The sequence below is a fragment of the Triturus cristatus genome, chromosome 4_1 (assembly GCF_964204655.1).
Source record: "Triturus cristatus chromosome 4_1, aTriCri1.1, whole genome shotgun sequence".
Taxonomy (NCBI): Eukaryota; Metazoa; Chordata; class Amphibia; order Caudata; family Salamandridae; genus Triturus; species Triturus cristatus.
In genome coordinates, this window is record NC_140585.1 from 287,992,074 (window position 1) to 288,017,660 (window position 25,587).

Below are 25,587 nucleotides of genomic sequence, written 5' to 3' on the forward strand. Positions count from 1 at the left end.
CCTTTAGAAGTTTATAATTGGCCACATTTGGGAGCTACCGAATTGGGGGGGGCATATTATCAAGCACGGCGTTAAAATGAATGAGCTTGATAATATGCCACAGAGAATTCCAGAGGAAGCCCATGTTGACACCAGAACATTAGCTTCTATGGAAATTCTCACGGGCATTTATCGCCTTAGCGGCAGTTTTCTGCCGCTAAACCGGTGATAATTTTAATGCCGTTTCTTGATAATATGCCCCGAGTCTGAAAGCAGGGCAAGTTTCTCACACTGGTTGTCAGATGGTCAGAATTGTGTTCAGAATGTATGGTCATTCAGTCCTTGGCCACTCTGTAGAGCGCACTGACCAACGGACAGGTTTTCAGCCGCAATTGTAATTCTGAAATGTGTATGAAGGCGGTTCACAGTTGTCGGAATATTGACAAGGTGAAAGTGGGGGTAAAAAAAATGCAGTGCATGTGCTTGGAGGGTGGTAAAAGTGAAAGAGATACAAGGAAGTGCATTCAAGTGCGAGATTAAAAAAAGGGTGCTGAAGAGAAAAGATATGAGGTGCAAGATATGCAGATGGAAGAGATGTAAAGAGAAAAAGGGCATACATGTCTGTCATAGTGCGAACATAACTGGAGTACTTGAGACTCTCTGTAGACCACTACCCCTTAAACAGCACTTAGTAATGTGTAATTTAGTTACATAATTTCAGAATCGAAACTTTTTTCAATATTCATTATTTACAACAAAATCCATTGTTTAGTCATTTATCTAAATAAGCTAACAACCATTGACAAAGCCAGTAGTCCTGGATGGCTTTAGGTGTATGTCTGTTTTTTGCTATATATCTAGATAAATAATAGAAAGGCACACTACCAGAGGTGGCACCCTATGAAAATCACAAAAATGTAGTCTGTGTTTAAGCCACATCCTTAAGTATATAGGCCATGGCCCTTTTATAGGCCTCCACCCCCCCCCCCCCCCTTTTTACTTTTTCATTTCACTTGAAGCCCGGTTTGTAATCCATGCTTATTACCACGCAGGTAAGGTCCATAATAGCATTTTCTGTCGCTGTACAACACTGGACTTTACCACACAGGTAAGGGTGTGCATGCGTGTTTCTCTTTTTTTAGGGCTCGCTGAGTCTGCGAGACATTTAGTAGATGAGTTTTCAAACTGCTACTGGCTGGCCTAGCGCTTGCGTTCACGAGCGTGTATGCACGCGCGCAGCCGGCCACCATCTGTCTTTCAGAGGTCATTAGCACCGTGATGACTTTTACTTTCGCAAAAGTAAAGAAATAAAAAAAACATCTATTTCTTTACTTTTGCTACCCTACCCTTTATTAAAAGAGAAAAAAAAAGTTCCTAGGGAGTACGGTCCCTGGGGCCCATAGTGGCTGAGCATTCCCCCCCCCCCCCCCCCCATTCTTGTGACCACATTTGGCTCAGAGAAGGGGTCCCAGGAGCATAAAGTGGTTTGGGGAGGTAGTCTGTGCTAATAGGTTGGACGCAGTGTCTTGCCACAGGCCAGGCCCTGTGGCCAATTCTACCCTGCACATGGCCAAAGGCCTTGCGCAGCGTGCGATTGGCTGCCTGCGTGGAGTTGAACACAGGGCCTGGCCTTTGGCTGTGCGCGTCTGGGAAGGGGAAGGTTGGCTTTATGTATGGTAATAAAACATTGCGTTAAAAAAACAACTAGAAATTCAGGAGAAAAAACGAAGGTTAATGTAGCATTATAGTTGGATTAAAGTTTCAGTGACAACGTAACATTTTAAATATACAAAACCACTGATTCATCAGTTATAGTTATCTGAAGGAACCCTAAGTTAACTATAGCTCACACCCTCACTTTGCACTATTTACCCTTATGACATCACTGATAATACCACTGCAATGTTTTGCAATGAAGTTATTGAGAAATAAACTGGACAGGAGTTAGTTATTTGAGATAACAACATTAACTGGTGAATTTCAGTGGTTTTCGATGTTTAAAACGTTATGTTGTGTGTGAAATTATCACCCAACTATAATGTTACTTTAACCATTATTTTTTTTCAGTGAAAATAAATGTATATTATTTGCCCCAAACCATAGCTCATTGTCTGCCATTGAATAATGGATTGCTTTATAGGTTAAGACTTGGAGTAAATGGTTATCGACTTGGTTCCCGCACCTCATTACCCATCCGTCGTCCTCTGCACTGCTGAAACAAGTCGCAGGCAGCGTCTTCTAGAAGTAGAAGCATTTATTTAAAGTAATTACTCCACTCGACACAAGGAGCATCCTCCCGGTCGGATGATCGAATAGCAACTGCCTGATGCCACTCGAACCTCATTCCAGCGGGCGCTCCATGCATGAGCGCATAGAATAACATTCAAAAGAATACAACATTATAAAATAAGCATCGCGCGCTGTCCGTGTGAATAACACCATCCGCGCGCGATGTACGTAGTCATCAACATTACAGTATTGCTACCATTACAACTGCCTGTTATCCAACCCCCAACAGTGAAGTTTGTCGCAGTAGACACTCATTTCCCCGACGTGACTCGCACAACCTCCATGTCACGTTCCCCTGCTGCCCTTGCAGGACTCCTCCTGGCTCCAGAGAGAAGCTCGCCTTCTCAGCAGACCTACCTCACACTGTGCCCAAGGCTGCAGATTCAACCTTAGTGCAGAGCTCTTGGAAGAAGCAGCGACAGCACAAGACAACAGACTGCACCTTGTAATAGCCCAGCTGGAAACCATAAACTCACTGAAAAGCCACATCAAAGTGCAGCCTTTTCTCACTACCCACACGTCCCTGTAAAGTAGACACTGAAGCGGTTTAAGTTGAAGGCTTTATTGTAGCTTATATCTCCAACACAGCTGATGTCAGGAAGGGAGCGCGGGGAGACGTCTTGTCACAGGAGTCATCAACTGGCGTCTGTCAACATTCCAGAGCGCTCAGCTGATGACGGGTAGAGAGTGGGTACGGGAAGGGAAAGGGGACAAAAGGCAGCACACTGACGTGTGCACATAGCGTTTAATTAACATTTGTAAATACAACGCATCTCCCTACTTGGGAGCATAACTTGCAATGTATCCTTACTCACAAAGTAATCTAGTTTGCTCGGGGGAACCACCCTGCGTCCACATCTGTTTTTTACAATCTTTTTCTTCACTGATAGGAATAAAATCTTTTGGTTCTGTTGATGCTGAACTCTGGGTGGTTTGTGGAACATCCCCCATAGTCATCCTCTTCCCAGAAATCACCCCTGCCACAGTAAACAGATCTGTGTGCACCCCTTTCTTCTCCTTCTGATACCCTGTGTTCGGATGGGGCTTACCTTGAGAAATGCCACACCTTGCCATCACTCATCAGGGCTGAGTTACAAAATACTTTTTCTACCCTAAGGGGTTGTGTGAATTTGCTTCTTCCTTTGGTTAGGAACCCACTGGTTTTAACACTGACCATTTCTCCCACTGATAACTGTACTGGCTTGCATCCGTGTTTCTTGTCATAGCGTGTTTTACTTTCTAACTGTGCTTTCTGTAATCTGCGCCTGACTGTGTCTGGTGACCACTCAGCTCTTTCTGCTGCAGTCTGCCAACCAACATGGTCCATGAACATGGGTGTCCTCCCTCTCATAAGCTCGAATGGGCTATGACCAGTGCTGTTGTATGGAGTTATGCGGTATGTCCACAATGTTTTGTCAATTTCATTTCTCCACACTAGCTCATTGTTATTGGCTAGTTGTATTATACCTTTAATGACCCTTTTAAATCTTTCTACAGCGCCATTTCCAGCTGGGTGGTACACTGATGTAGTTTTGTATGTGATCCTGTTTCTTTTTAAATAATTAGTAAACCATTCTGACGTGAACTGTGGGCCATTATCACTTACAATGCTTTTGGGTAGCCCTTCCCTTATGAATACATTGTCAATAAATTGTAGCACACTGGGTATCTGTCTTGTTGACAAAACCTACTTCAGGCCATTCGGACAAGTGATGTATCCATACAATGGCGTATACCTGTTCCCACTGTTCTTTTATTGGGCCCATGATATCTACTCCTACTCTTTCCCATGACATTTTGGTGCATGAAATGGGGTGGAGAGGGGGTCTGTACGTGACCTTGGTCTTGTCTGAGTTCGTGCATTGTATGCAATCCTTCACTAATCTCTCTGTTGCCATGTCCAGTCCAGGCCACCAGTATGAGTTTCTGATCCTGCTCTTAGTTTTGCAGATTCCTAAATGTCCTTCGTGGCATAATTCTAGAATTGTCGGTCTAAGTTTTATGGGAGTGATTACTTTGCCACTTCTTAAATTCATTCCCTCTTCAACTGATCGCTCATCCTTCACTTCCCAGTAAGGTAATATTTCTTTTTTCACATTTTTCTTTAACGGCCACCCATTCATTATCATGGCTCGCACAGTGCATAATGTTTGGTCTTTACTTTGTTCATTTAACCACTCTTCAATTGAAATTCCATGTTTCTCCTCATGGATACTTGCCACCCAGAATTCCTCATTCAGTTCACATTTGTTTTCCTACACCAAAACCGGCATTCTGCTCAGGAAATCTGCTACAATATTTTTTACACCTGGTAAATATTGAACGTCATATTCAAAAAGCCTGACAATTTAGCAAGCCTGGGAGAAGCTGTGTACATTCCCTTGGTGGATAAGACTTTAGTGAGGGGTTTGTGATCACTCCTTAAAATAACTTTGTTACCCCATACAAATTGTCGGAAATGTTCTAATCCCCACACACAAGCCAATGCCTCACGCTCGATGACGGAATACTTTTCTTCCGTCGGAGTCAGCGAGCGTGAGGCAAATGCTACGGTGCATTCTGTACCTTTGGTGTCAGGACAGCACCTAGACCTCTACCACTTGCATCGGTTGTTACTATGCGTTTCAACAATGGATCAAAACCTTGCAATGGTGGTGCATTACATATTTCCTTTTTTTAGCATGCAAAATGTTTTTGTGAAATCTTCTTACCATACTAATTTGTTCTTGTTTTTTAGTAATTGTCTCAGAACAAACATTTTAGTCCTAAATTTCTCTATGAATTTGGAATAGAATTCAATGAGACCTAAGAAGGAGCGAAGTTCATCTCTTGTTTCTTGGTTCTGGAGCACCTAAAATAGCATCTAAGAGCTCTTTCTTAGGTTTTATTCCTTCTGCTGACCTCAGTGCATGAAAACTTGCATTTACTATATTCAGCTGTGAGCCTTTTTTTTTTCTTCTTAGGATTCCGAGTATTTTGCATGAGTTTTTCATTGTGTTCTTCTTTACTTTTTTCCCATGACTAATATGTCATCTTGGAATAACAGAATGCCTTCCACACCATTGAAAATCTCTTGCATCAACCTCTGAAACATGGCAGCAGCGGATGCCAAACCAAAAGGGATTCTTTTAAAGCAGAAGTAGTTAGGCTTTTCCTTTCTGGGTGTAAAGGAATCTGGTGGTAAGCCGCCCTTAAATCAATTGTTGAAAAATAATTAACTTTCTTGGTACATGCTAGAATGTCATTAATTCTTGGTAGTGGATATTCATCTACTAGTATATTCTCATTGAGATTGCGGAAAACAATACATAATCTTTTATCGCCCATTGGTGCGTTTAACCACCACCATGGTGGCAACCCATTCCGAGGATTAAACTCTGTGATGTCCTCTTGGAGTAATTTTTCCAACTCTTCCTCTAATCCTTCCCTGATGGAGAACAGAACGTTTCTAACTTTGTGTATTACAGGAATGGCATCTTTTTTCACACAAATTTCATGTTCAAACCCTTTATATTCTCCTATGGAGTCTGCAAACACCTTGGGGAATCTCAGTTTTACTTATTTACCAATTTCGTCCTCGCTTTCTATAAGGAGTACAGGTTCCTCACTGTTGTGGTTAAAAATAATTCCTAACTTGGCTTGATCTAACCATCCAAGCACTGAGGGACCAGACTTGGATACATATAGTTTACACAACGCATCACTTCCTTTGAACACGAACTTCAGCCTCCTATGTTCCTCTAAATCAATTGGTTCTCCTGTAAAAGTTTTCATGCTAATATCTGGGTGTTTTAATTGTTCACCAAGTTTGGGTAAAAACTTCTCTTTCCATACTGTTGTATTAAGAATTGTGTATGGAGAGCCTGAATCCGCTACAATTGATATGTTGGCACCCCCAATACACATTTCACAAATTGTCTTCTTCTTTGTAGTTTGTTCCTTACCTTCGTCAACACCACAAATACAATCATCATCAATATTTAGTACGAACCTGTTCATGTTTTCATTTGAAAAGTTAGAATCAGTCATTCTCATTCTCAACATATTTTGGGGACTTCTTGTGGCATACTTTCTGAAAGTGACCCACAACCCCACAAAAGGAACATCTGCTTTTCCTTGCTGGGTAGTATCATTCATTTGCTAAATGATTAGTACTTCCGCATCTGTAACACTTTCTTATGGCATTGCCTGGATTTTCACACTTGTTCTTTGTAGGATTTTTTCCTTTCTTTACTTTCTGGTATTACTGCTTTCGCGCATCTGCCCGTTAGCTCTGCTCTTCTTCTTACAATATCAATCACATTTTGTAGTGGATTCTCCTTTTGTCCACAGATTGTCTTGTATGTCCGCATTGGACACTTGCATGACAATTTGATCACGTAAGAATTTATCGTGAAGGTCTCCGAATCTACATGTGATGGCTACATTTTTGTTCATGCTGCCACGTAATCGCCAATAGATTCATTTTGACCTTGCTTTCTATGGAAGAATCTGTATCTGTCCACACCTACGCATACTGTGGGTTTGTAATAGTTATTCAGATCATCTATGGCATTAACATAAACCTCGCCCTCATCCGCAGCTCACTTTTTTTATTGATGCGTTTGAACACTTTTATACCTCCAGCTCCTAGACAGTGCATTTAAGACCTTATACTTCATTTCAGCTTTCATATCGTCATCTTCTATTGTTTCTATAACGTTTGTAAAATGTTCTCTCCATTCTTTCCACTTGATGGGGGCGGGGGGGGGGAGAGATCTCCTCCACCAGCTAAAAATGAGGAATGTGGTGATACATTTAGAAGGTAACCTGTTGCCATATTCTGAAGGTTGAGGAGAGATTTCTATAGAAGGTGATGATGTGCTGGTTTATTATGGCATTAAATTCAGAAAGTTCATTAATGCTGCACTGCTTAACTGTGGTAATTTGCTGCTATAACTTGAGCAGGGCTGGCTGGAATGCTTGAATTCAAAGCTTGCACTCTTTACGCGTGTATTTAATTTTATATTTAGAACTGTGCCTTTAAGTTTCCTGGTTTTGGTTTTGCCCTGTGTAATTTTCCCTTAAATCACAATTTCAGCTTATTTTTTTCATGCGCGTGTGTGGTTCCATTCTTTAATTGCCTTGGATACGTCATTGTTTGCCGAGAGGAATGCTCTCAAAATGGCCACTGTGCGTAGCTGACATGCTGCGTCACATTCGTCTGTCGGGTGCTTCTGTGGGGAGTCTGCGGTTGACAGTTAACAGCTGACAGAATTTGTCAGTTGGGCTATTTCTGTCAGTACCGCAATGTGCCCCAGACAAGACTTTAGTTAGTCAAAATCAGGCAGTTTTACTGTGAAGTTAATCCTCAAGCACAATACATTGCACTTTTTAGTTTTATGATGCCATATCATTCAATATATAGTACGCGCTAAAAGCTGAAATACGAGTCTTTCAAATCATTAGTCATGCAGATAGCGTTCTGCTTCCATCAATCCGGCATTAATTTTCTATTTATCTCCACTTATACACTGACCTCCCATATTTTGATATTTCTTACATTTGGATTGGAGAATATACTGTGAACTTCAGGAGTATTCCTTGCCTCTTTTTTTATTTCTCCGTTGTCTAATTGTGGGTTCCCGCTGTGTTGGCCCTCGTCGCCAATTTGTAAAGTAGACACTCAAGCGGTTAAAGTTGAAAGATTTATTGTAGCTTATATTGCCAACACAGCTGAGGTCAGGAAGGGAGCACGGGGAGACGTCTTGTCACAGGAGTCATCAGCTGGTGTCTGTCAACATTCCAGAACGCTCAGCTGATGACGGATAGAGGGGGTACGGGAAGGGAAATGGGACAAAAGGCAGCACACTGTGACGTGTGCACATAGCATTTTAATGAACATTTGTAAATACAACAGTCCCACACAGGAGTCTTCAGCAGTAGTAACGATAACCTATTTTATACAGCACGTCAAACTGCCATTTGTTGTGCTCTAAGCGCTGTAAATAACAGGACACTACAGTATAGCTCTCACCGTGTCTAAAGCTCCAATAATAACATAGATACATTTTTATATAGCCCTTTAAACATCATTACTGCAGTTCCTAACCACTGCAGACAGCCAGTCCATCATCTCTACCCACATATTGTTGCGATTCCCCCAGTAAAAATGATAAACTTTGTACCGCATGCCTGCCGTTTATCACTGCTGTAAACAACAACCACCTTAATGACGCTCTGGTAACCAATCCACGTCCCGTCGGAGCACTGAAGCTACCTGTAAAGACACTGCACTCCTTATCCCATTGACATCTATTGTTTAAATTCAAATAATCGGACAGAGCAGTCAAATATTCCACTTTTGCAAGCAAGAAGTGCAGTGACACGTCTCAAGTTCCACTTGAAGGTTTCAGAGACTCATCAGTTGAGGTAAGAGATGTATTATGTTGAAGACATTAGACCCCAGCCAGCCACAGCACACCAGCTGGTAACTGACCTGGAACCTTGAACAATCTCAATCCCATCCCCATCCTAGCAACAAACCATACATTCCAACACCTGTCACTGCAGGAACACAGGGATGTTAAGGCACAAAGATGTACAGGTAAATAAAGAATACCACACACACCTCTCTTCCCTATGGTAGCAAACAAGAGACCCACCGCGACATGACACAAAACTTCGCTAAAATCTAAAAGGAAACGAGACCTATGAAAGGAAAAAATGTACTTGCACCCCAATCTTTAAATATAGTTTTTGAGGTGTAAGGAAGCCCTTTTGTTGCAGTGCGGTCTCACTTCCGAATGGTGCCTTAGATTGCATATTGCTCAACCCAGCACTACTAGGACCTGTGGTCGCCGGGGCATCTTTCACGGGGTGAAATTTGGCCCCTGTTCAGATTCCAGCTCTTATGGCCACTTGTCCTTACAGCATTTTTTAACACCTTGATTATTTTCAAGGGATGACTCCACTTACAAATTCCATTGCCCTTTCTGGGAGAATTAATTTTTACCCGGTCACCAACGTAGACAGCATTGTTCTTCACCGCTTTGCGTGCATCATACAGGCACTTCCTCATTTTCTCTTTCACTCTAGCCTTCTACCATGTCCAACTGTTCATCTACCACCATACTCTTCTCATTTACCCATACCGGAATCACTTTATTGTTGGGAATCCTGCGTCTGAGGAGCTGAAAGTGATCCCTTTTGATGAGTGCAGAGTTAAGCGATACTCTCCTGCATTTTTCCTCAGTTCACACTCCCAGTTCATACCACTTACAACTGCTTGCTGCAAGCATTCCTTTAGCACTTTTATGAAGCGCTCCACAACACTGTTACTTTCGGGATGATAGAGTGCAGCTTTTTTATGTCTTACATCCTGTGCCTTAAAGATTCCACCACGCTCTGTGAACTGCACCCCATTGTTCGTAAGAAGAGTCGCAGGGAAGCCTTCCCTCTCAAACAGTTCTTCTAAAAATTGGATAATTACACTAGACTAACCCAATTCACTATTTTGGTCTCTTGCGACCGAGAAAACATGTCAATACAGACAGCATATCTGTTGCACGTTTTGATCTTTACAGGTCCCAAAATATCAACCGCTATGTCTACCCAAGGACCGGTGGCCTGTTCTTACAACCATGGGTTGTGTTCTGCATTTCAATACCTTATCACTGCATGTATGCTGTACCCAATTTCTCACTTTCAATCAAGTCCATTGCCAGCATTCTTCACCAACCTTTTTCTTAATCCGTAGGTGGGTAGTAGTATACCCCCTCCCCATCAACAAGCCACTAACAGACAATTCTTTAACCTACCAATACCCTTTAATATTAGCATCGCACTTGCTCTAATCATGCTAACCCTCTCTAATCATCTTAATGACTGCCTGAAGAACAGAATCATCTTACAACCCCTTTCCCCATCCCTCTTCGTGTATGATACTGTCTGTAATGAAACACACTTTACTTCCTCAACAAATTCTTCGCCATCTAAGAAATCCTTACATACCGAAATCTGTAGTGTATCATCAGAACTTATCTCAACATTGCCAACTAACCTAGAAAAACAATTTGCCAAAACGTTGCTGGCACCGGGAACGCAAGTCATGTCAAATTCAAACTCCTGGGGAGCTAGCACCCATTTATGTACTCTATGAGAAATTCAGTCTACCGCTTTTTTAAAACCAAATACTTTCTTGAGGGGTTTGTGATGAGTTTTGATTATAAACTTTTGACCCCGTTGAAACTTTCTCAACTTCTTTACAGACCAGAAAACGGCAAAGGCTTCTTTCTCAATAACAGGGTAATTGATTTCCACTCCTCTCAGACCTCTAGAGATGAACAATATTGTCCTGTCTTCCCCTTTTGACTTCTGCATCAAAACCGCACCAAGACCTTTGGAACTTGCGGCAGTCATCGCACACGTCTTATCACTAGGTTTAAAACTGCTCAAATACGCAGCTTTATCACGATTCGTTTTAATACCTTGAAACTTTTTTTTATTTTTTTTAACACAGATATCACACCATGTAAACTCCTTCCCTTTCTTTAGTAGGCTGTGCATACTTGCTGACTTTTTAGCAAATTGTGGTACACATTTCTTATAAAACTCAGCCAAGCAACTTCACCAACACTTCCTTGTTCTTTGTAAGTGCAGATTATTGATTGTCCCCACTAAACCTTTCTTTGCTTTAATGCCAGTACCAGTTATCATGTGGCCCAAATATTCAATTTCAAAGACAATGAATTTACACGTTTCTAATTTCAGCGTGAGACCACTCTTTTGTAGTCTAGTCAAAACCTCATGCAACCTGACGTTATATTCATCCAGATTAGACTCATGAATTAAAACCTCATCCTGGTATAATTTAATTCCACCAATGCCCTCAAACTTTCTTCATTGTCCTTTTGAAAACCGCAGCAGACGAGATTAACCTAAAAGGCATCCTTAAAGTTTAAGTTGCCCAAGGGTGTAATGAAAGTTGTAAACTTTTGGGAAGAGGGATGGAGTTTTACCTGATAGGCTGACATCCAGGTCAAGAGAAGAAACGTGTTTAGCTCTATTGGGAGAACACATCTCCCTGATGTTGGGTAGGGAATAATTATCAACAACCACCGCTTTGCTGAGCTCTCTCGAGTCCATGCAAAGCCTGGCTTCACTATTGGCCTCCACCTCTTCTATAATGCCATATTTGACTGACCAAGTTATCCAATTTAGCTTTCATGTTGGCTCACACAAGCAAAGGAACATTTCTTACTTTGGCCATTTTAGGTTGTGCATCTGATTTCAACTATATTAAATGCATATAATTTTTCGGACACCCCAATTTGTCAAAAAATACTTATGGAAATTCCTTCACCCACTCGCACCCCCCGCCTCCAGATACAGCTTTGACATAGGGCATATCCTTAACACAAACGGCGGGATTCTCATTTGGGTCCAAATAGACCTACAAGTCACACTGGTGAAACTAACTGATGAGAGAATCACCCTTCATGGAGACATACATTTTCCCTGGAATGATTCTGTCCTTTAACTCAATGGCGCCCCAAAAATAACCAAGTAACTCTAAGGGTTCACCACCATAACCCTTGGATTTTATGCCAGGCCTCCACAATTTTACCTTTCCCTTCAAATGCTGGTCATAAAAGATCTTGGGAATAAGTGTTACATTGGCACATGAGTCAAATAAGATTTTCTCTGGTTCATCATTAACTGAAACCACCTCTAAGCGACCTTTCGAGGAATGTTCTTTTACTTGAAAAATAATTATTTCCATCAGATTCATTTTCATAGTCTGTCTCCTTCCCTTATCATTTTTCCATCTTTGTTCGACTAGGAAAAGTCACCCTTATGACCACACTTATTAAACATAACGTTCCAGGCAGGGCAACTTTTGTTGTTAGCTATGTGACCCGGAATACCACACCTATAGCACCTATCGAGATATTTTTCCATTACTAGGATTTACTTCATCGGAAACTTCTCAAAGAGATTTCTATTGGACTAGTTTCACCACTGAAGATTCACCTTTGTCAGAGGCCTCTTCATGAATCGCCTCAACACCTCTTGCAAAGAAGGGTTGTCTTTCTGCCACATGCTTTATCTGTCTTTGCCTAACAATCACATGCTCATCTTGCGTAAATAGTGGAAGTCAGGTGTGTGTTTTTTTTTTTTTTTTTTTTTTTTTTTTTTTTTGGTTTTTTTGTGTGTGTGTGTTTATCGGATCTCATATTCATTTCAGGTAGCAGCGTCACTGTCAGATAAACTGAGCAGATGCTCATCTACCTCTTGACCTTCGGGTCCGAGGCAGTGCATCAGCAGAGACCTCTTTCGTTCTGCACTAAGACGTGCCAAGTAGCCTTGCATAGTGACTAAACTTTATGCCATTTTTGACATTTATGTAGAAGGTCCACAAGGTGACATGAGGAAAAATTGAGGTGCTGTAACATTTTGCATTTTGACAGCAACAGTTATTAAACGAACAAGCGTATATTGAGAGACAGTGCCCCATATAACTTACGCACTCATTACGATGTCTGGCAGATGCAACTCTGACCGACACCATTTTGTGGAAGGAACCGCTCGACCATGGGTCAGCAGTTCTGACTGCACAATTAGGAGGGGACAGCACATGGTGTGGTCGCAAACATCAATTTTTCAATGGGAGCTTTTGCGGCGGGCTGAAACCGCACGCAGTAAAAGCTCCTATTGAAAAATTGAAGTTTTTAAACATCCCTGATCTGTGTGGCAGGCACCTCACAGTGCCTGCAAACGGTGCAGGGATGTTAAGGGGGGCACAGTCTGTGCCCCAGGGCCATATGCAGAGGGCTGGGGTGAAGGGGGCCCTGCTAGGGGCCCCCAAAGTCGGTTTCCAACAGCCAATCCATTTTGGAAAGGCCGACTGATTGGCTTTCGAAAACCAACATCACAATTCCGACAGCAGAAACCCCTTCTGTAAGGGATTGAGGGCTTTCTGACTGGCCGATGGGCTCCTTGAACCAGTCTGAGTCCTTGACCGGTTTAAACTTCGATCACTGTCATCCTAATATGACGGTCGGACTTTAAACCTACCATGTCGATGGGAAAGCCTTTCTGACCAACGTCGTAATCGGGGCCTCAATTTCAAGGGACCCTAGAACAAGCACTAGTATGTGGCTTAATAACTAACAATGAAAAACCTGCAAGAGTAAATAAATAAAAAACAAATTCCCAAATGTATGCAACTAAGCAATTCTCAAAGAACAAGAAATAAGCATACAAGAAACAATAGAACCGTCTCAACATTGACAAAAGAAAACATTGTTTTTGGTCTCAATGCACACCCTGCCACAGAAGTTACTGGTACTGAACAAAGCTACTCTGTGTGCCGATATACTCCTTGTGAAAGGGCAGAATGCTGTCACTCACAGTGAAGCCTTCCAATGCAGAGAGACAGAAATTTAATAAACACAAAAGGTCATGGTCGATGTCAGACCAAATTAGGGGCCCAATTATTAAAGAAAGTCTCAAAAGTGCAACCATGGTATAGGTCCTTGAATTAAATGCAGCTATATGGCTTTTGTGAATTCCCAAGAATTTACAGAAGTAGGACCAGAAATACTACTCCTAGAAAATATTTTACACCTCTATTTTAGCATGAGCAAATATGCATGTATAGATTTGCTCATGCCAACATCGGAGTGTTTGCAAGCTCACTTTCCCTCCAACCACTTTTTTTCCCCAACTCTGGAAGAAGATTTAGGTCTGCCATTGTCGGGAGTAAATTTCCAACATTTCTCAGTATGGGAAGAGATTAGTGAAGAGTTGTTGAAAACCCTTAAAACATGGAAGTTAGTCGGTTTGCACAGACTCAAAAGGGCATTCTAAACCTGGAACCATTGCTTGCCACTACCTTCGGTCCCAGTATGTAGAGCAGCGGAAACGTGGCAACATAAGGGGATTGCAAGTATTCAAACACTACTATGGTATATGCCCTGGCATAATCCGAGAGGCTATATCAGAGGTCTTATATAAGGAAATCGCTGCCAAAATGTGTCTCCACGCTACATGGCACCAAAGGGACAAGTGGATTTTGTTACAGGGCAAGTAGATTTATGAAGCAACCTGCCCCATGGACAAGTAGATATTTTATTAAATTCCACACTCCTGTGAGAATATGTTCTATTCCACATTCTTTTACGAAATTTTTCATCTCTAATGAAGTAAATTGCACGCCGTTGTCGGTGACAAGATAAGATGGACAACCTTCACGTGCAAAAATTTCTCTTAGAAAATTTAAAACAACATCTGTTGTAATTTTGTTCACAAATTTTACCTCCGGCCACTTAGAATGGTAATCTACTAAAACGAATGCAAATTTAAATTTTTCCGGAAGAATGTTAAAAGGACCTGAAATGTCGAAAGCTAACTTTTGCCAACGTTCCTTTGGCCACTCAACCATTCTTAAAGGAGTTTTAACACTGAGCATCCTTTCACTAGAAGAACATGGCTCACACTCCCTGACTACCCGATCAATAAACTTGTCAATGCCTGGGCACCAAAAGAAATTCCTTATGAGACGTTTCATTGATGAAATGCCAGGATGAGTCTTGTGAGCAATTTTAAGCATGACCTCTTGCTTTCCTTTTGGGGGAATACACTTACAATTCTTAAAGAAAATCTCCTTCTACTTCCAGATCGCCTGCGACCTTGAACCAAGGTAATAACTCTGGTCTGATTTGATATTTGTTAGGCCATCCTTCCATGGCATATTTTTTAATGTCCAACCAATCCTTATCCTTGTTAACACACTCTTCCCACAAATTCTCACTAATATCCTGGAACTGTGCAGTCATAATGTCACTAATGTTAAGAACAAAATCAATCTCTTTTACAACATTAACACCACCTTGAACACATGGTAACCTTGAAAGAAAATCAGCTGTGACATTCTTCTTCCCAGGTACGTATTCTGTCTTAAAATTTATACTCTTGAAGCCTAGACGAAAGCCTGGCAATTCTAGCGGTAGCATTCCACCCCCCACCAGATGAGAGAATGTTGACTAAGGGTATGTGGTCTGTTCTTAGCGTGAATTTTCCACCCCAAACATGCAACTTGAAATGCTCAATGGCCCATACACACGCAAATAATTCTCTTTCAATAACTGCATACTTCCTCTCCTACTCATTGAGAGTTCTTGAAGCACAGGCCACATTCCATTCTTCTCTACCAGACATTTGCGAAAGTACACCTCCAATACTATACAGCAGTGGTTCCCAAACTTTTGACTCCTGAGGACCCCCATTGAGTCACCACTGGAAGCCGGGGACCCCCAAGCAATTTGCAGGATTTAAATTTCAAACATTAAAACAGTAATTCGAAAAAAATAAACAAACGTGTGCACACAAAACAAATACTCAAATTACTAAGGATTTTAGGGGCATATTTACAAGTCCCTATCGCCATGGGAATGTCTCTTTTTGCGATGTTCCTGTGGCAATAGGGGCTTTGCCTTATTTACAAGGCAGCGTTAAGCCACTTATTGTGGCTTAACGCTGCCTTGTAAATAAGGACCCCTTTCATGCAATGCTTGGCGTGAAAAAGGTGGGCAGTGGGGAGTTGCAGTGGGCGTTTCACTCCAACACCCATTGATTTTGACGCTGCCCTCGATTTACAAGGTCAGCTTAAATAGGAGACAGTACCAGAATTAAGACCATGAAAAACCTGGTCGTAACTTGGCGAAATGAGGAGAAATGCCTTATTTCTCCTCGTTTTTGCTTTTTCCAACGCAAAGCAAAATACCTTTGATATGTTCAGGATGGTGACCCTTCCTGCACATAAACAATCTTTAATAAAAAATTACGTTTTGTAACTTCCATGTGTGCTGCATTAGGCAGCACACATAGAAGTGACAAAAAGGCATTACAAAATTGTTCATGTGCAGGAAGTGCGAACATAGCAGCATCAGGATAATGATAGACTGGGAATAAACATATGTTGCTAACTTTTACCATGCAGTTTGCAAGCAGCTGTTTGACAGTTTATAGGACACTGTGCTAGATTATGATTCTCCCTTATGAATTGCACAGTGACAAAAGAATCTCTGTGACAAAATCAGTAGCCCACTGACCTATGCACATAAAATACAGTATGCAGTAGGCATATTAACCCTCTGTGTCACATTAGATAAATCAAAGCTGCCACTAGACAAAACTCTCATCTCTCTCCAGCAGGTACATTAATCACTGGCATTTTCTGGACACTTTTATAGTTGCTCGAAAACTGCTAATTTTACAAGGAACTTTGTAGTGCTTTTAAAACTGCTGCCTGCAGACCCCCTGAGAATGTGCCACGGACCCCTGGGGGTCCTCGGACCCCAGTTTGGGAAACACTGCTATACAGGCTAGCATCAACCGTGATAATACTCTTTTTAAAAACAAAATGGTTTCAAAGTGGGTGCACGCACTATTTCTTGCTTTGTTATCAAATGCCTTTTGTTGGCTACAACCCCAGATATAATCTGCATTTTTCCTACGTAATTCTCTCAAAGGTTCCATTTTGCTTGCAAAATTACTCACAAATTTGCTATAATATTCACACATCCCCGCAAAACTCAACAACTGTTCTTTGTTTACAGGGGATGGAGCATTGATGATAGCATCTACATTGGATTTCTTCGTGACTACACCATCACCTGAGAGAGTATGACCCAGGTGCTCTACTGATTTCCTGCACAACTTACATTTGCTTTCCTTGAGCGTAAGACCATTCTTCTCCAACCTACTGCAAACCTCTTTAAGATGAACATTGTGTTCATCCTCATTTTTTGAAAAAACTAATGTCATCTTGAAAACACTTCACGAAGAGATCCATATCTCTGAAAATTCTAAACATGACTCTTTGAAAAACCGATGCAGCTGAAGCCAAACCAAACGGCATCCTGGTGTAGCGATACAAACCTTGTGGGGTAATAAATGCTGTTAGATTTTTTTGACTCATCAGACAGACAGATCTGGTGATATGCAGACCTCAGATCTAACGTTGAAAAATACCATTGCTCCTTCCAACAGGGATACCACTTCGTTTATATTTGGAAGAGGGTGACAATCAATAACAATGTTGGAATTTAAAGATCTGAGATCAACACACACCCTCAAATTCTTATCAGCCTTGCGTACCAAGACTATGGGAGAAACCCATTCTGACGACTCAATCTCCTCAATGATACCTTCATTAGTAAGTTATTGCAACATCTCTCTAAGCTCTTCTCTCACATTAATGGGTACCCCTCTCAATTTTTGTACAACCAGACGTGCATTGGGTTTTAGAACAATTTTGTGTTCAAACTCCTTAAGCTTTCCCAACTTATCACTGAAAACATTTTTATACCTGTTTACCAAAAACTTCACTTTGTCATTTGAATCAACAACTGCAACATTTCCTTTTAAAAATTGTTCTCCTAACATGACCGGTTCTGCAGCTCGTGAATTTAACATAATACCCATCTTCCATTGATCACGCCATCCTAGTACATTTACACCTTTTACAGCAATATACAATTTAATCTCTGCACTTCTGCCTTTGAAACACAAAGTTACATTAAAATATCCTTCCAAATCAATTCTAGTGCCATCAAAACTCTCAGCAATAACATTGCTGGCGTGTAATTTGTTTCCTTTACATACCTTCTGCAATTTCTCTTCAAAATATTCTTTTGAAATTATTGTCCATGGCGAACCTGAATCAGCCATGAGTTGTAATTCCACACCAAAGACTTCAACCCTACATTTGGGAGACTCCAGTAAATTTTCCTTTCCCTCACTTCAACCTCTATTAACAATAGAAACAACGAAACCTCTCTCACACTCGATATTTGGGCAAGTATCTTCCCTTTCCATCTCTTTTTGAATCACTTCACTACCACTAACTGTGGAAATAGAACCAGAGGTAGATGTGGAAGAATTAATTCTTCTATTTTCTCTGCAAACCATACTAAAATGACCACATCTACCACACTTCCTGCATTCTCTGTTTATACGACAGCCTGTAAAATTTGCCAAATGCGTTTTACTTCCACATCTAAAGCACGTTTTGCCCCCCTTGGTTCCCATAACTTATAAAAGTATTTCCACTGTTGTACCTACTGCTTATAGATCTCCTTTGTACGACATCCGGCTTGTTGTTTTGACCCGGAGTACTGCTTCTCGTAATGTTCTTTATAGTACATACCTCCTCCACACTTTCATTTTTCTTTGTACTTTGCCTGTTTGCATCCAACTTTCAGACTGTTCTACCGCTTTTGCATTAGCTATTGCTTCTGACAAACTTGGATCACCCATAACCCATAAGTTTTCTTGTACCTTTTTATTCCTCACATGCACAATTATCTGATCCCTTATCATCTCATCAGCCATCATACCAAATTTACAATGCACACATAATGATCTTAATCCAGTTAAAAAGTCATCAAACGATTCATCTTCTACACGAGAGCGCAGAAAGAACTTCAATCTGTACAATGCAATGCTTGTAGTTGGTTTAAACCGTTTTTCTAGTCTCTGTAATGCTTCACTATACACATTCAAGTTCACTTCTCCAACTTGAGATGTTATTTGCGGTAATGCTCTGAAAATGTCTTGTCCTTCTGAACCCAAACAATGCAATAAAATACTTTTCTTCCTTTCTGCCCCCATGCTTTCTCCATCAATCGCCTTCATGTATGTTAGAAACTCTTCTTTCCACCTTGTCCATTGTAGAGGAGGATCTCCCTTATTCTGTAGGAACTTTCCAGGAGAATCAAATTGCATATTTTCCCTTTTTGTATGTATCTGTGTAAATTTGACGAAGAAAATGTATGTCCTTCTATATATGTACGTATGAATTTAATTTCTGCTTTTCTTTAAAATACCCTTCACTGACAAACTTTCCTTCACTGCGTTTGCGTGAAATATATATATATTTTATTTGTACCAACTAAGTTTCCTCCAGAAATCCTTTAGAAAATATTTGATGCTTCCCATAAATTTCCTGATAAATTCCTTGTCTTTCCTCACAAAACCAGTATTAACTGATAATTATAAATGTGATGTCATTAAATCCCATATATTTCCTTTTTAAAATGCTCGCCGTTCCCTCTAAATGCGCACCACTTTCCTCTTTCTTCGCTCCGTGTTGCTTGCTCCGTAAATCGGTCGCCTTAGCAACTTGTAATTAATCCCAGAACACACCTCATGCTCGCTTGCGTGTTACGCACTGACGCCTAAGCATTGGCAATCAAAACACGCATCACTTAGCAACGCGACTTCCACAACGCTCCAAGTTCGTATGCGTTCTGCGTCGTGACTATATTCTCTCGATGACGTACCTTCCTCTTCCGCGTTCCCAGCGGAGCTATGGTACGTCGATCGTTCCTCTTAGACGTTCTCTTCACAGACGGTAAACTTTATTTTCTTTCAGAATTTACCCCTCTCTCTCCTTAAATCGTACTTCCTTCCCAAAAAACTTGCTGATTTCTCGTTTCCTTGAAAAGCTCTTCCAACTTCAGAATGCCATTGTTGCTTTTCTATCTTTTTTTTTTTTTTTTTAATTTTACCCAAAAGAACTGCAACTCCTCGCTTCTTTTCTTCTTCGTGGATTCTTCTTCTCTCCGTTCCCGTGCTTGTTCTGACAGGAGAGATTAGTAGCTCGTCGCCAATATTGCAATCAAAGATAGTTATTTTGTCATGACTTCTTTTATTTGTAATAGCACGGCAGTACAACCTTCCAGCAGCGAACTCCTGAACAACTGAGTCTTTTACTGGAAAGCTAAACATACAGTTCCATTCTAGAACCTGGAACGCACTATAAGGAATAACACAGCGCATGCCACTAACATCATGGAGTAACACTTAAAGTGATCTGAATATAAAATACAACAGTAGGCATGAAAGAACTGAGACTGGATCATAATACAAAGGTGTTCAGAACAGGGCCTGCCAAAATACGTTTTGTTCAGGGCCCCAGAAAATCCTCAAGATGTCCCTACTCAGTAACGTTATAAACCATCCTTCATGACCCCCTGTAAGATGGTTCTAATGCTCTGTTTTACCGACACTCAGATCTCTTGGGAATGGCCGTCGCTACCACAGCACAGACCAGGCAGGGCCCTGCTCACGAGTCTCTGCAGGTACCAGAGGACCCGGCTCCGACCAAAAAGATACACCATAGCAGCTCTATAGGAATATTTCACGTTAAACTAGAGTACTGTGCAGCCTTCAGCACACACGTAAGGAATGCTTAAGACCCCTCGCCTTCAACTCGTTTCTTAGTTGCTTCTGTCCCTAGAGGCACTTCTGCGTTTATTTGAACTGTCAGTTGAAATATGCACTTGCACAACTTGGTCACTTCCAAAGCGCAGGCTGAAAACCATCTTTTGTTCCTCCTAGAAAATGTTAAATCAGTAGAATTTTTCTTGTGGCTGACCTGAACCTCCACAACCCGCCTGCTTCCACAGGCTGGCTTGAAGCCTAGCTGCCTCCCTGCTTCCATGGGCTGGCTTGAAGCTTAGCTGCCTCCCTGCTTCCATGGGCTGGCTTGAAGCCTAGCTGCATCCCTGCTTCCATTGGCTGACCTCGATCTTGGCAGTCCTTGTTCAATTGATGCTTGGGAGTCCATCTTCTAGTGGCTGGACCGGTGTCGGTGCAGTTGCATCTTTTGGCTGGTCTGGTGTGTGGCAGACAACTTGCTTCCTTTTGCCGGGCTGGTGTGTGGTCAGGCCACAATTCTATTGACTGGTCTGGTGTGTGGTAGTCTACCCGGCTTTCTAGTTTCTGTCCTGGGACGTGGCAGTCCATCATCTTAATTGGATCATGACAGTGCAACTGCTTCTAATGGATAATGTTGGAGCTCAAGATGGCAGTCTGCCTATAATGGCTCACTAGGTGCTTGTTGGTCCATCTGCTTCCAGGCTGGCACACAGCTTGGTGGTCCATTTCTTTCCAATGAATGGACTGCAGCTTGTTGGTTTACCTGATTCTAGGGTGGCATATAGCTTGGCAGAACACCTGCTTCTAATGAACAGGTGGACAGTTCACACACCACCTGCCTATAACGGCAAATCTGTAGTTTAGCAGTTTACCTGCTTCTACCTGGATTTCCTGAAGCTTTATAGCCCGCCTGTGTTTCATGGCTTCCCTGAAGCTTAGGGGCCCATTTGCTTCTATTTGTTGGCTTCTCTCTTAGCTGGTTACCTGCTTCTACCGTGTGGACTAGAGATTAGCAGTCCAACTGTGTTTAGGTTGGTGTAGAGTTTGGCAGGCCACCTGCCTCTAGTGGCTGGCCTGATGCTTAGCCATACATCTGCCTATAATAGTTTGCTACAGAATTTAGAGTCTCGACTCCTTCTAATGGTTGGCTTGAAGCTTGGGTGTCCACTTCCCTAGGTAGCCGACCTAGAGCGCAGCTTACCCTGCAGTTACATCCTCTCAACCCCTTCCTGTCAAAAGTCAGAAAAATGTATTGCATCACAATGGCACTGCCATATTTCCCAGGACACTTTGCTACATCTTAGTCTGGCTTCAGGTTTGGCCACAGCACACAGGCAGCTGTTCGGGTTTAGTTTACCCTCCATTAGATAATAGATGTGACATGCAACTGCACTGATCCCCCTCTGTGGGGTCCAATTCCTCAGATCCTCTGCTTCTTTTTGGAAGGCGCCGAGGCTGTTGAGCGTTTGGTGATGCCTTGAAATGGCCCGCTGCGTTTCTGTTGGAGTGAAGCAGGTAAAAGCTTACCAATGCGCCTTTCTCTGCCCCAAACATAGTCCTTTACCTTAATTTGTTCTTTTTTCTACTTCTACGTTCCGCCGTAGAGTATGGTAGGGGGTGTTAAATTGGCTTGATTCCCATCACTGCGCTGATGAGACTCCACCTTCTGATGTTGCTTGCTTAGGAGGGTTAGATCACCAGCTTAGCCTTCAGGACATGGTAGCTCAGGAGTAGATGGTTCTAGGAACCATAACTGCAGTGATTGGCTTGGAGTGATACCAAGGAAACGATGAGGAAGATGGCCGAATGCTTGGCGGAAGCATTAGTTGAGTGACGTGGAAGAAAGGCAGGTTTGGCATTTGCACTTGTTGGTGGGGTGTTACACAGTAAGCTAGCGTGTGTAGTTAGGATTCTTACATCCCTTCAGCGTTCCACAGCACTGAGCTGAAGGTTGACTCCGCTTAATGCCCTTTAACAATCTGGCTGTGGAATGGGTTCAGCAAGCAGGCAAGGCATGGTTGGTTAAGTGACCTGAATAAAGGCCCCAAAGTGATCTCTTTGATCTGTAGTGAGTCACTAGTGGCCTCTGAACATGTGGCGACTGTGCCCAGAATGTCAAGGGACACCGAACATCCTAAAGGAACAAATAAAATTGACTTGTTAGAATTTTATAGGGATTCCAAACTAAGGAGTGTTGAAAAGTAGTAAGCACTCAGCTTTTTGTTGGTTGAGTGAAATTATCTGTACTGGGGTGTACCTTACTGGTGTTATAATCGCACTCTAATGGAGAGTAGAGCATGTGATGGCACTTCAAATTGCTCAAACCAAAGTCTTCATGCTAAATGTAGTTTTTTTTTAATTTAACAGTTTTGTGTAACGCCGAAGGGTTTGAGAGCGCTTTACCATGGATAGCAGTGAACCATTGGTCTTACAGTTGACACAGTAACACACATTAGATGGTCTATGCAACAATCCTAGAACTGGTAATAGCTAAAATATATTGCATTATTGGAGAAGGGGTACCTGGGAATTAGGCCAATGAAAACACGAAAAAAGTACAGAATGGGAGATAACGGGTCCAAGGTGGTAGGATGAAGAAAGGAGTGGGATAGACTAGGAGGAGAGGAATAGAGTAGGCGATTAGGTTACTGAATGGTAAAGAGCGGGCAGTAGAAGGCGAAATGTGTGGTTTAATAGTAAAAGCAAAATCTGCTCCCGTTTTTCCTGTGCGGTAATGTTTCCCCAAAAGTGGAAGAACGTAAGCGGCATGACAAAAAAAAGCAGTATTTTGATGCAGCATCACTGTAAGAAATACAATTTTTTTTAAAAAAACTGCAGAAGCCAGCGACCAGTACTTAAGTCACTGAGCCACCTTTCTGGCAAAGACTGCATGATACTTTGTAATTTTGCGGGGGAGGTGGAGTGGAGGGTAAACGACACTCCACCAGGGGAAAAAAGGGTTCAAAACCACCTAGACTGTTTTTAACAATACCTCCTTTTTTCTGCTATTGGTTTTTACAGACCTGGAACAATTTTCACCATGCATCAAGGGATGCATCATTGCCAAATATTCACATGTACTTAGAGCTCTTAGTTTCAGGGTATTTTTTTGTTGTTAATTTAGTTATTTTTTTATTTAATAGTTTAGTCTGTATTCATCCACATTTTTTGGGGGGACATCTTATTGATATTTAGCCATATTTATTTATTAGGCATAAATGAAGTCCTGAAACGGTATGTCTAAGTTTAGTTAACTGATAACATGCCCTCACATTTTGATGCCTGACGTGTTTTAGCAAATTAATCAGCCAGATAAAACAAAACACTAGACCCACAGGTAAATATTAGCATTATACTACAAATATGTCAACATATGCCCATATTTAAGGAAACCACCTGGTGTTTTTATTTTTAATTCTTGTGTGGTGGTCTGTTTTTTTTAATTTATTTTTTATTTTATACACTCCCTATGCTATGTGCTCCACTTTTGGCCTGTAATTCATGAAAGACCGCTTGGTGAGAGTCTCGGAAGAAACCCAATGTTCTGTATTTTTCAACTTTTAAACATAAATACTAACCGGAAACATGTCTGTCTGTATTTATCTGTAGAAATCAGTAAAAACGGAACACAGAGCATTACATATACTGTAACCCGTTGTCGATAATATATGTAATGAGAATAGAAGGCCCGAAAATTGTGACAATCAATTATTAATATTTGAGACACCGCAGGTGGACATGGTAAAGTCATTGATAAGCAGGATGAAAAGAAATGGTGGGCCTGGACCAAATGGGATCCAGAATGCTGTTTTTAAAGCAAGAATAGACATGCGGTCAAAATTTCTTACCCAAATGTTCGAAGACATTGTAAAAAACAAGCAGGTCCCAGAATCTTGGCAAGGCAGCATAATAAATCTGATTTTATAAAAGTGGCCCCCCTGAAAACCCAGCAAACTATAGGCTAATTGCCCTGACTGATGTAGAGGCAAAAACGTTTGCAACATTATTACTCAAAGATCTAGAGGAATGGGCAACTACAAGGAAAGTTATCCCAATTTTTCAAACTGGATTCCGTAGGGGACAATGTACAATAACAAATTTGCTGATACTTACCTTGCTGGCAGAGAAAACTAAATACAAAAAGCAAAAACTTTGTATTTGTTATGTAGATCTAAAGGCAGCTTTTGATTCTGTTCCACGTAACTGTCTTTGGGCAAAGTTATTAGCATGGGGCGTACCAAAAAAAACCTTTTAGATATGATTGTGCTATTGTATACAAATATGTGGGTACAGGTCAAAGTGTGGGATGGAAGTAGTACCACTCGTCGCCTTGACACATTTAGTGGCCTTAAACAGGGCTGCGTACTTGCCCCCTGTCTTTTTAATCTTTTTATGGCTGATTTGTCCCATCATTTACATAGTGTCAATGCACACCCGCCAATTCTTGCAGGCCAAGTGTAAAATATTTGCAATATGCAGACGATACTATTCTGCTGAGTCACATGCAAATAGGGCTGCAAAGATTGATAGAGGCATTTGAGAGATATATATATATATATATATATATATATATATATATATATATATATATATATATATATATATATATATATATATACGAATGGTTTACATTTAAATGCCCAAAAAAATGATGATCGGATCAACAATCATTATGGAAAATGAAGGATTTATCTATAGAAACTGTAAGGCAGTATAAATACTTGAGAGTTATGCTGGATTATTGACTTTTAAACCACACTGTGATAATTTAAAGGCCAAGGCAACTTCATTGTCTTTTACCTTTAGATCATTGCGTGAAACTTTCATGCTCTAGTCACAATCATTTACTAAAAGTAATGAAGGCAAAACTTATCCCTGCGCTTACATATGGGTCAGTTTTCAGAGGAAAAGATGAAAAAAATTATTTCTAATTTATCCAGCAGTTGGCTAAGGCCAGTTTTAGAATTTCAAAAAATGTTGGACATGCTACAGTTAGACTGGAATTTGGTCTGCTAAACCAAACATTGGTAAGACCAGCTGCATTTTTAAAATGTCTATTTTCACTTTATTTATCGGACCCCGAGTCCCTTGCATATATGTGTTGGCAAG

General features: G+C 41.3%; 1 protein-coding gene across 9 annotated transcripts in view; it reads left to right on the top strand.

Annotated features, from left to right (window-relative positions):
* The window catches only part of LOC146854297 (uncharacterized), a 175,933-nt gene that overhangs the window by 2,122 nt on the left and 148,224 nt on the right, over positions 1 to 25,587 (top strand). For 3 of the 9 annotated variants that reach the window (XM_085652089.1, XM_085652088.1, XM_085652083.1), the window contains exon 2: positions 16,872 to 16,947. The exons of 3 other annotated variants lie outside the window; for them this stretch is intronic. The gene's annotated coding sequence lies outside the window, so the exon portion shown is untranslated. Of the gene's footprint in view, positions 1 to 16,871; positions 16,948 to 16,972; positions 16,994 to 21,787; positions 21,994 to 25,587 lie in introns of those variants that run through there. 3 more of the 9 variants (XM_085652081.1, XM_085652086.1, XM_085652084.1) reach the window with 2 other exon arrangements.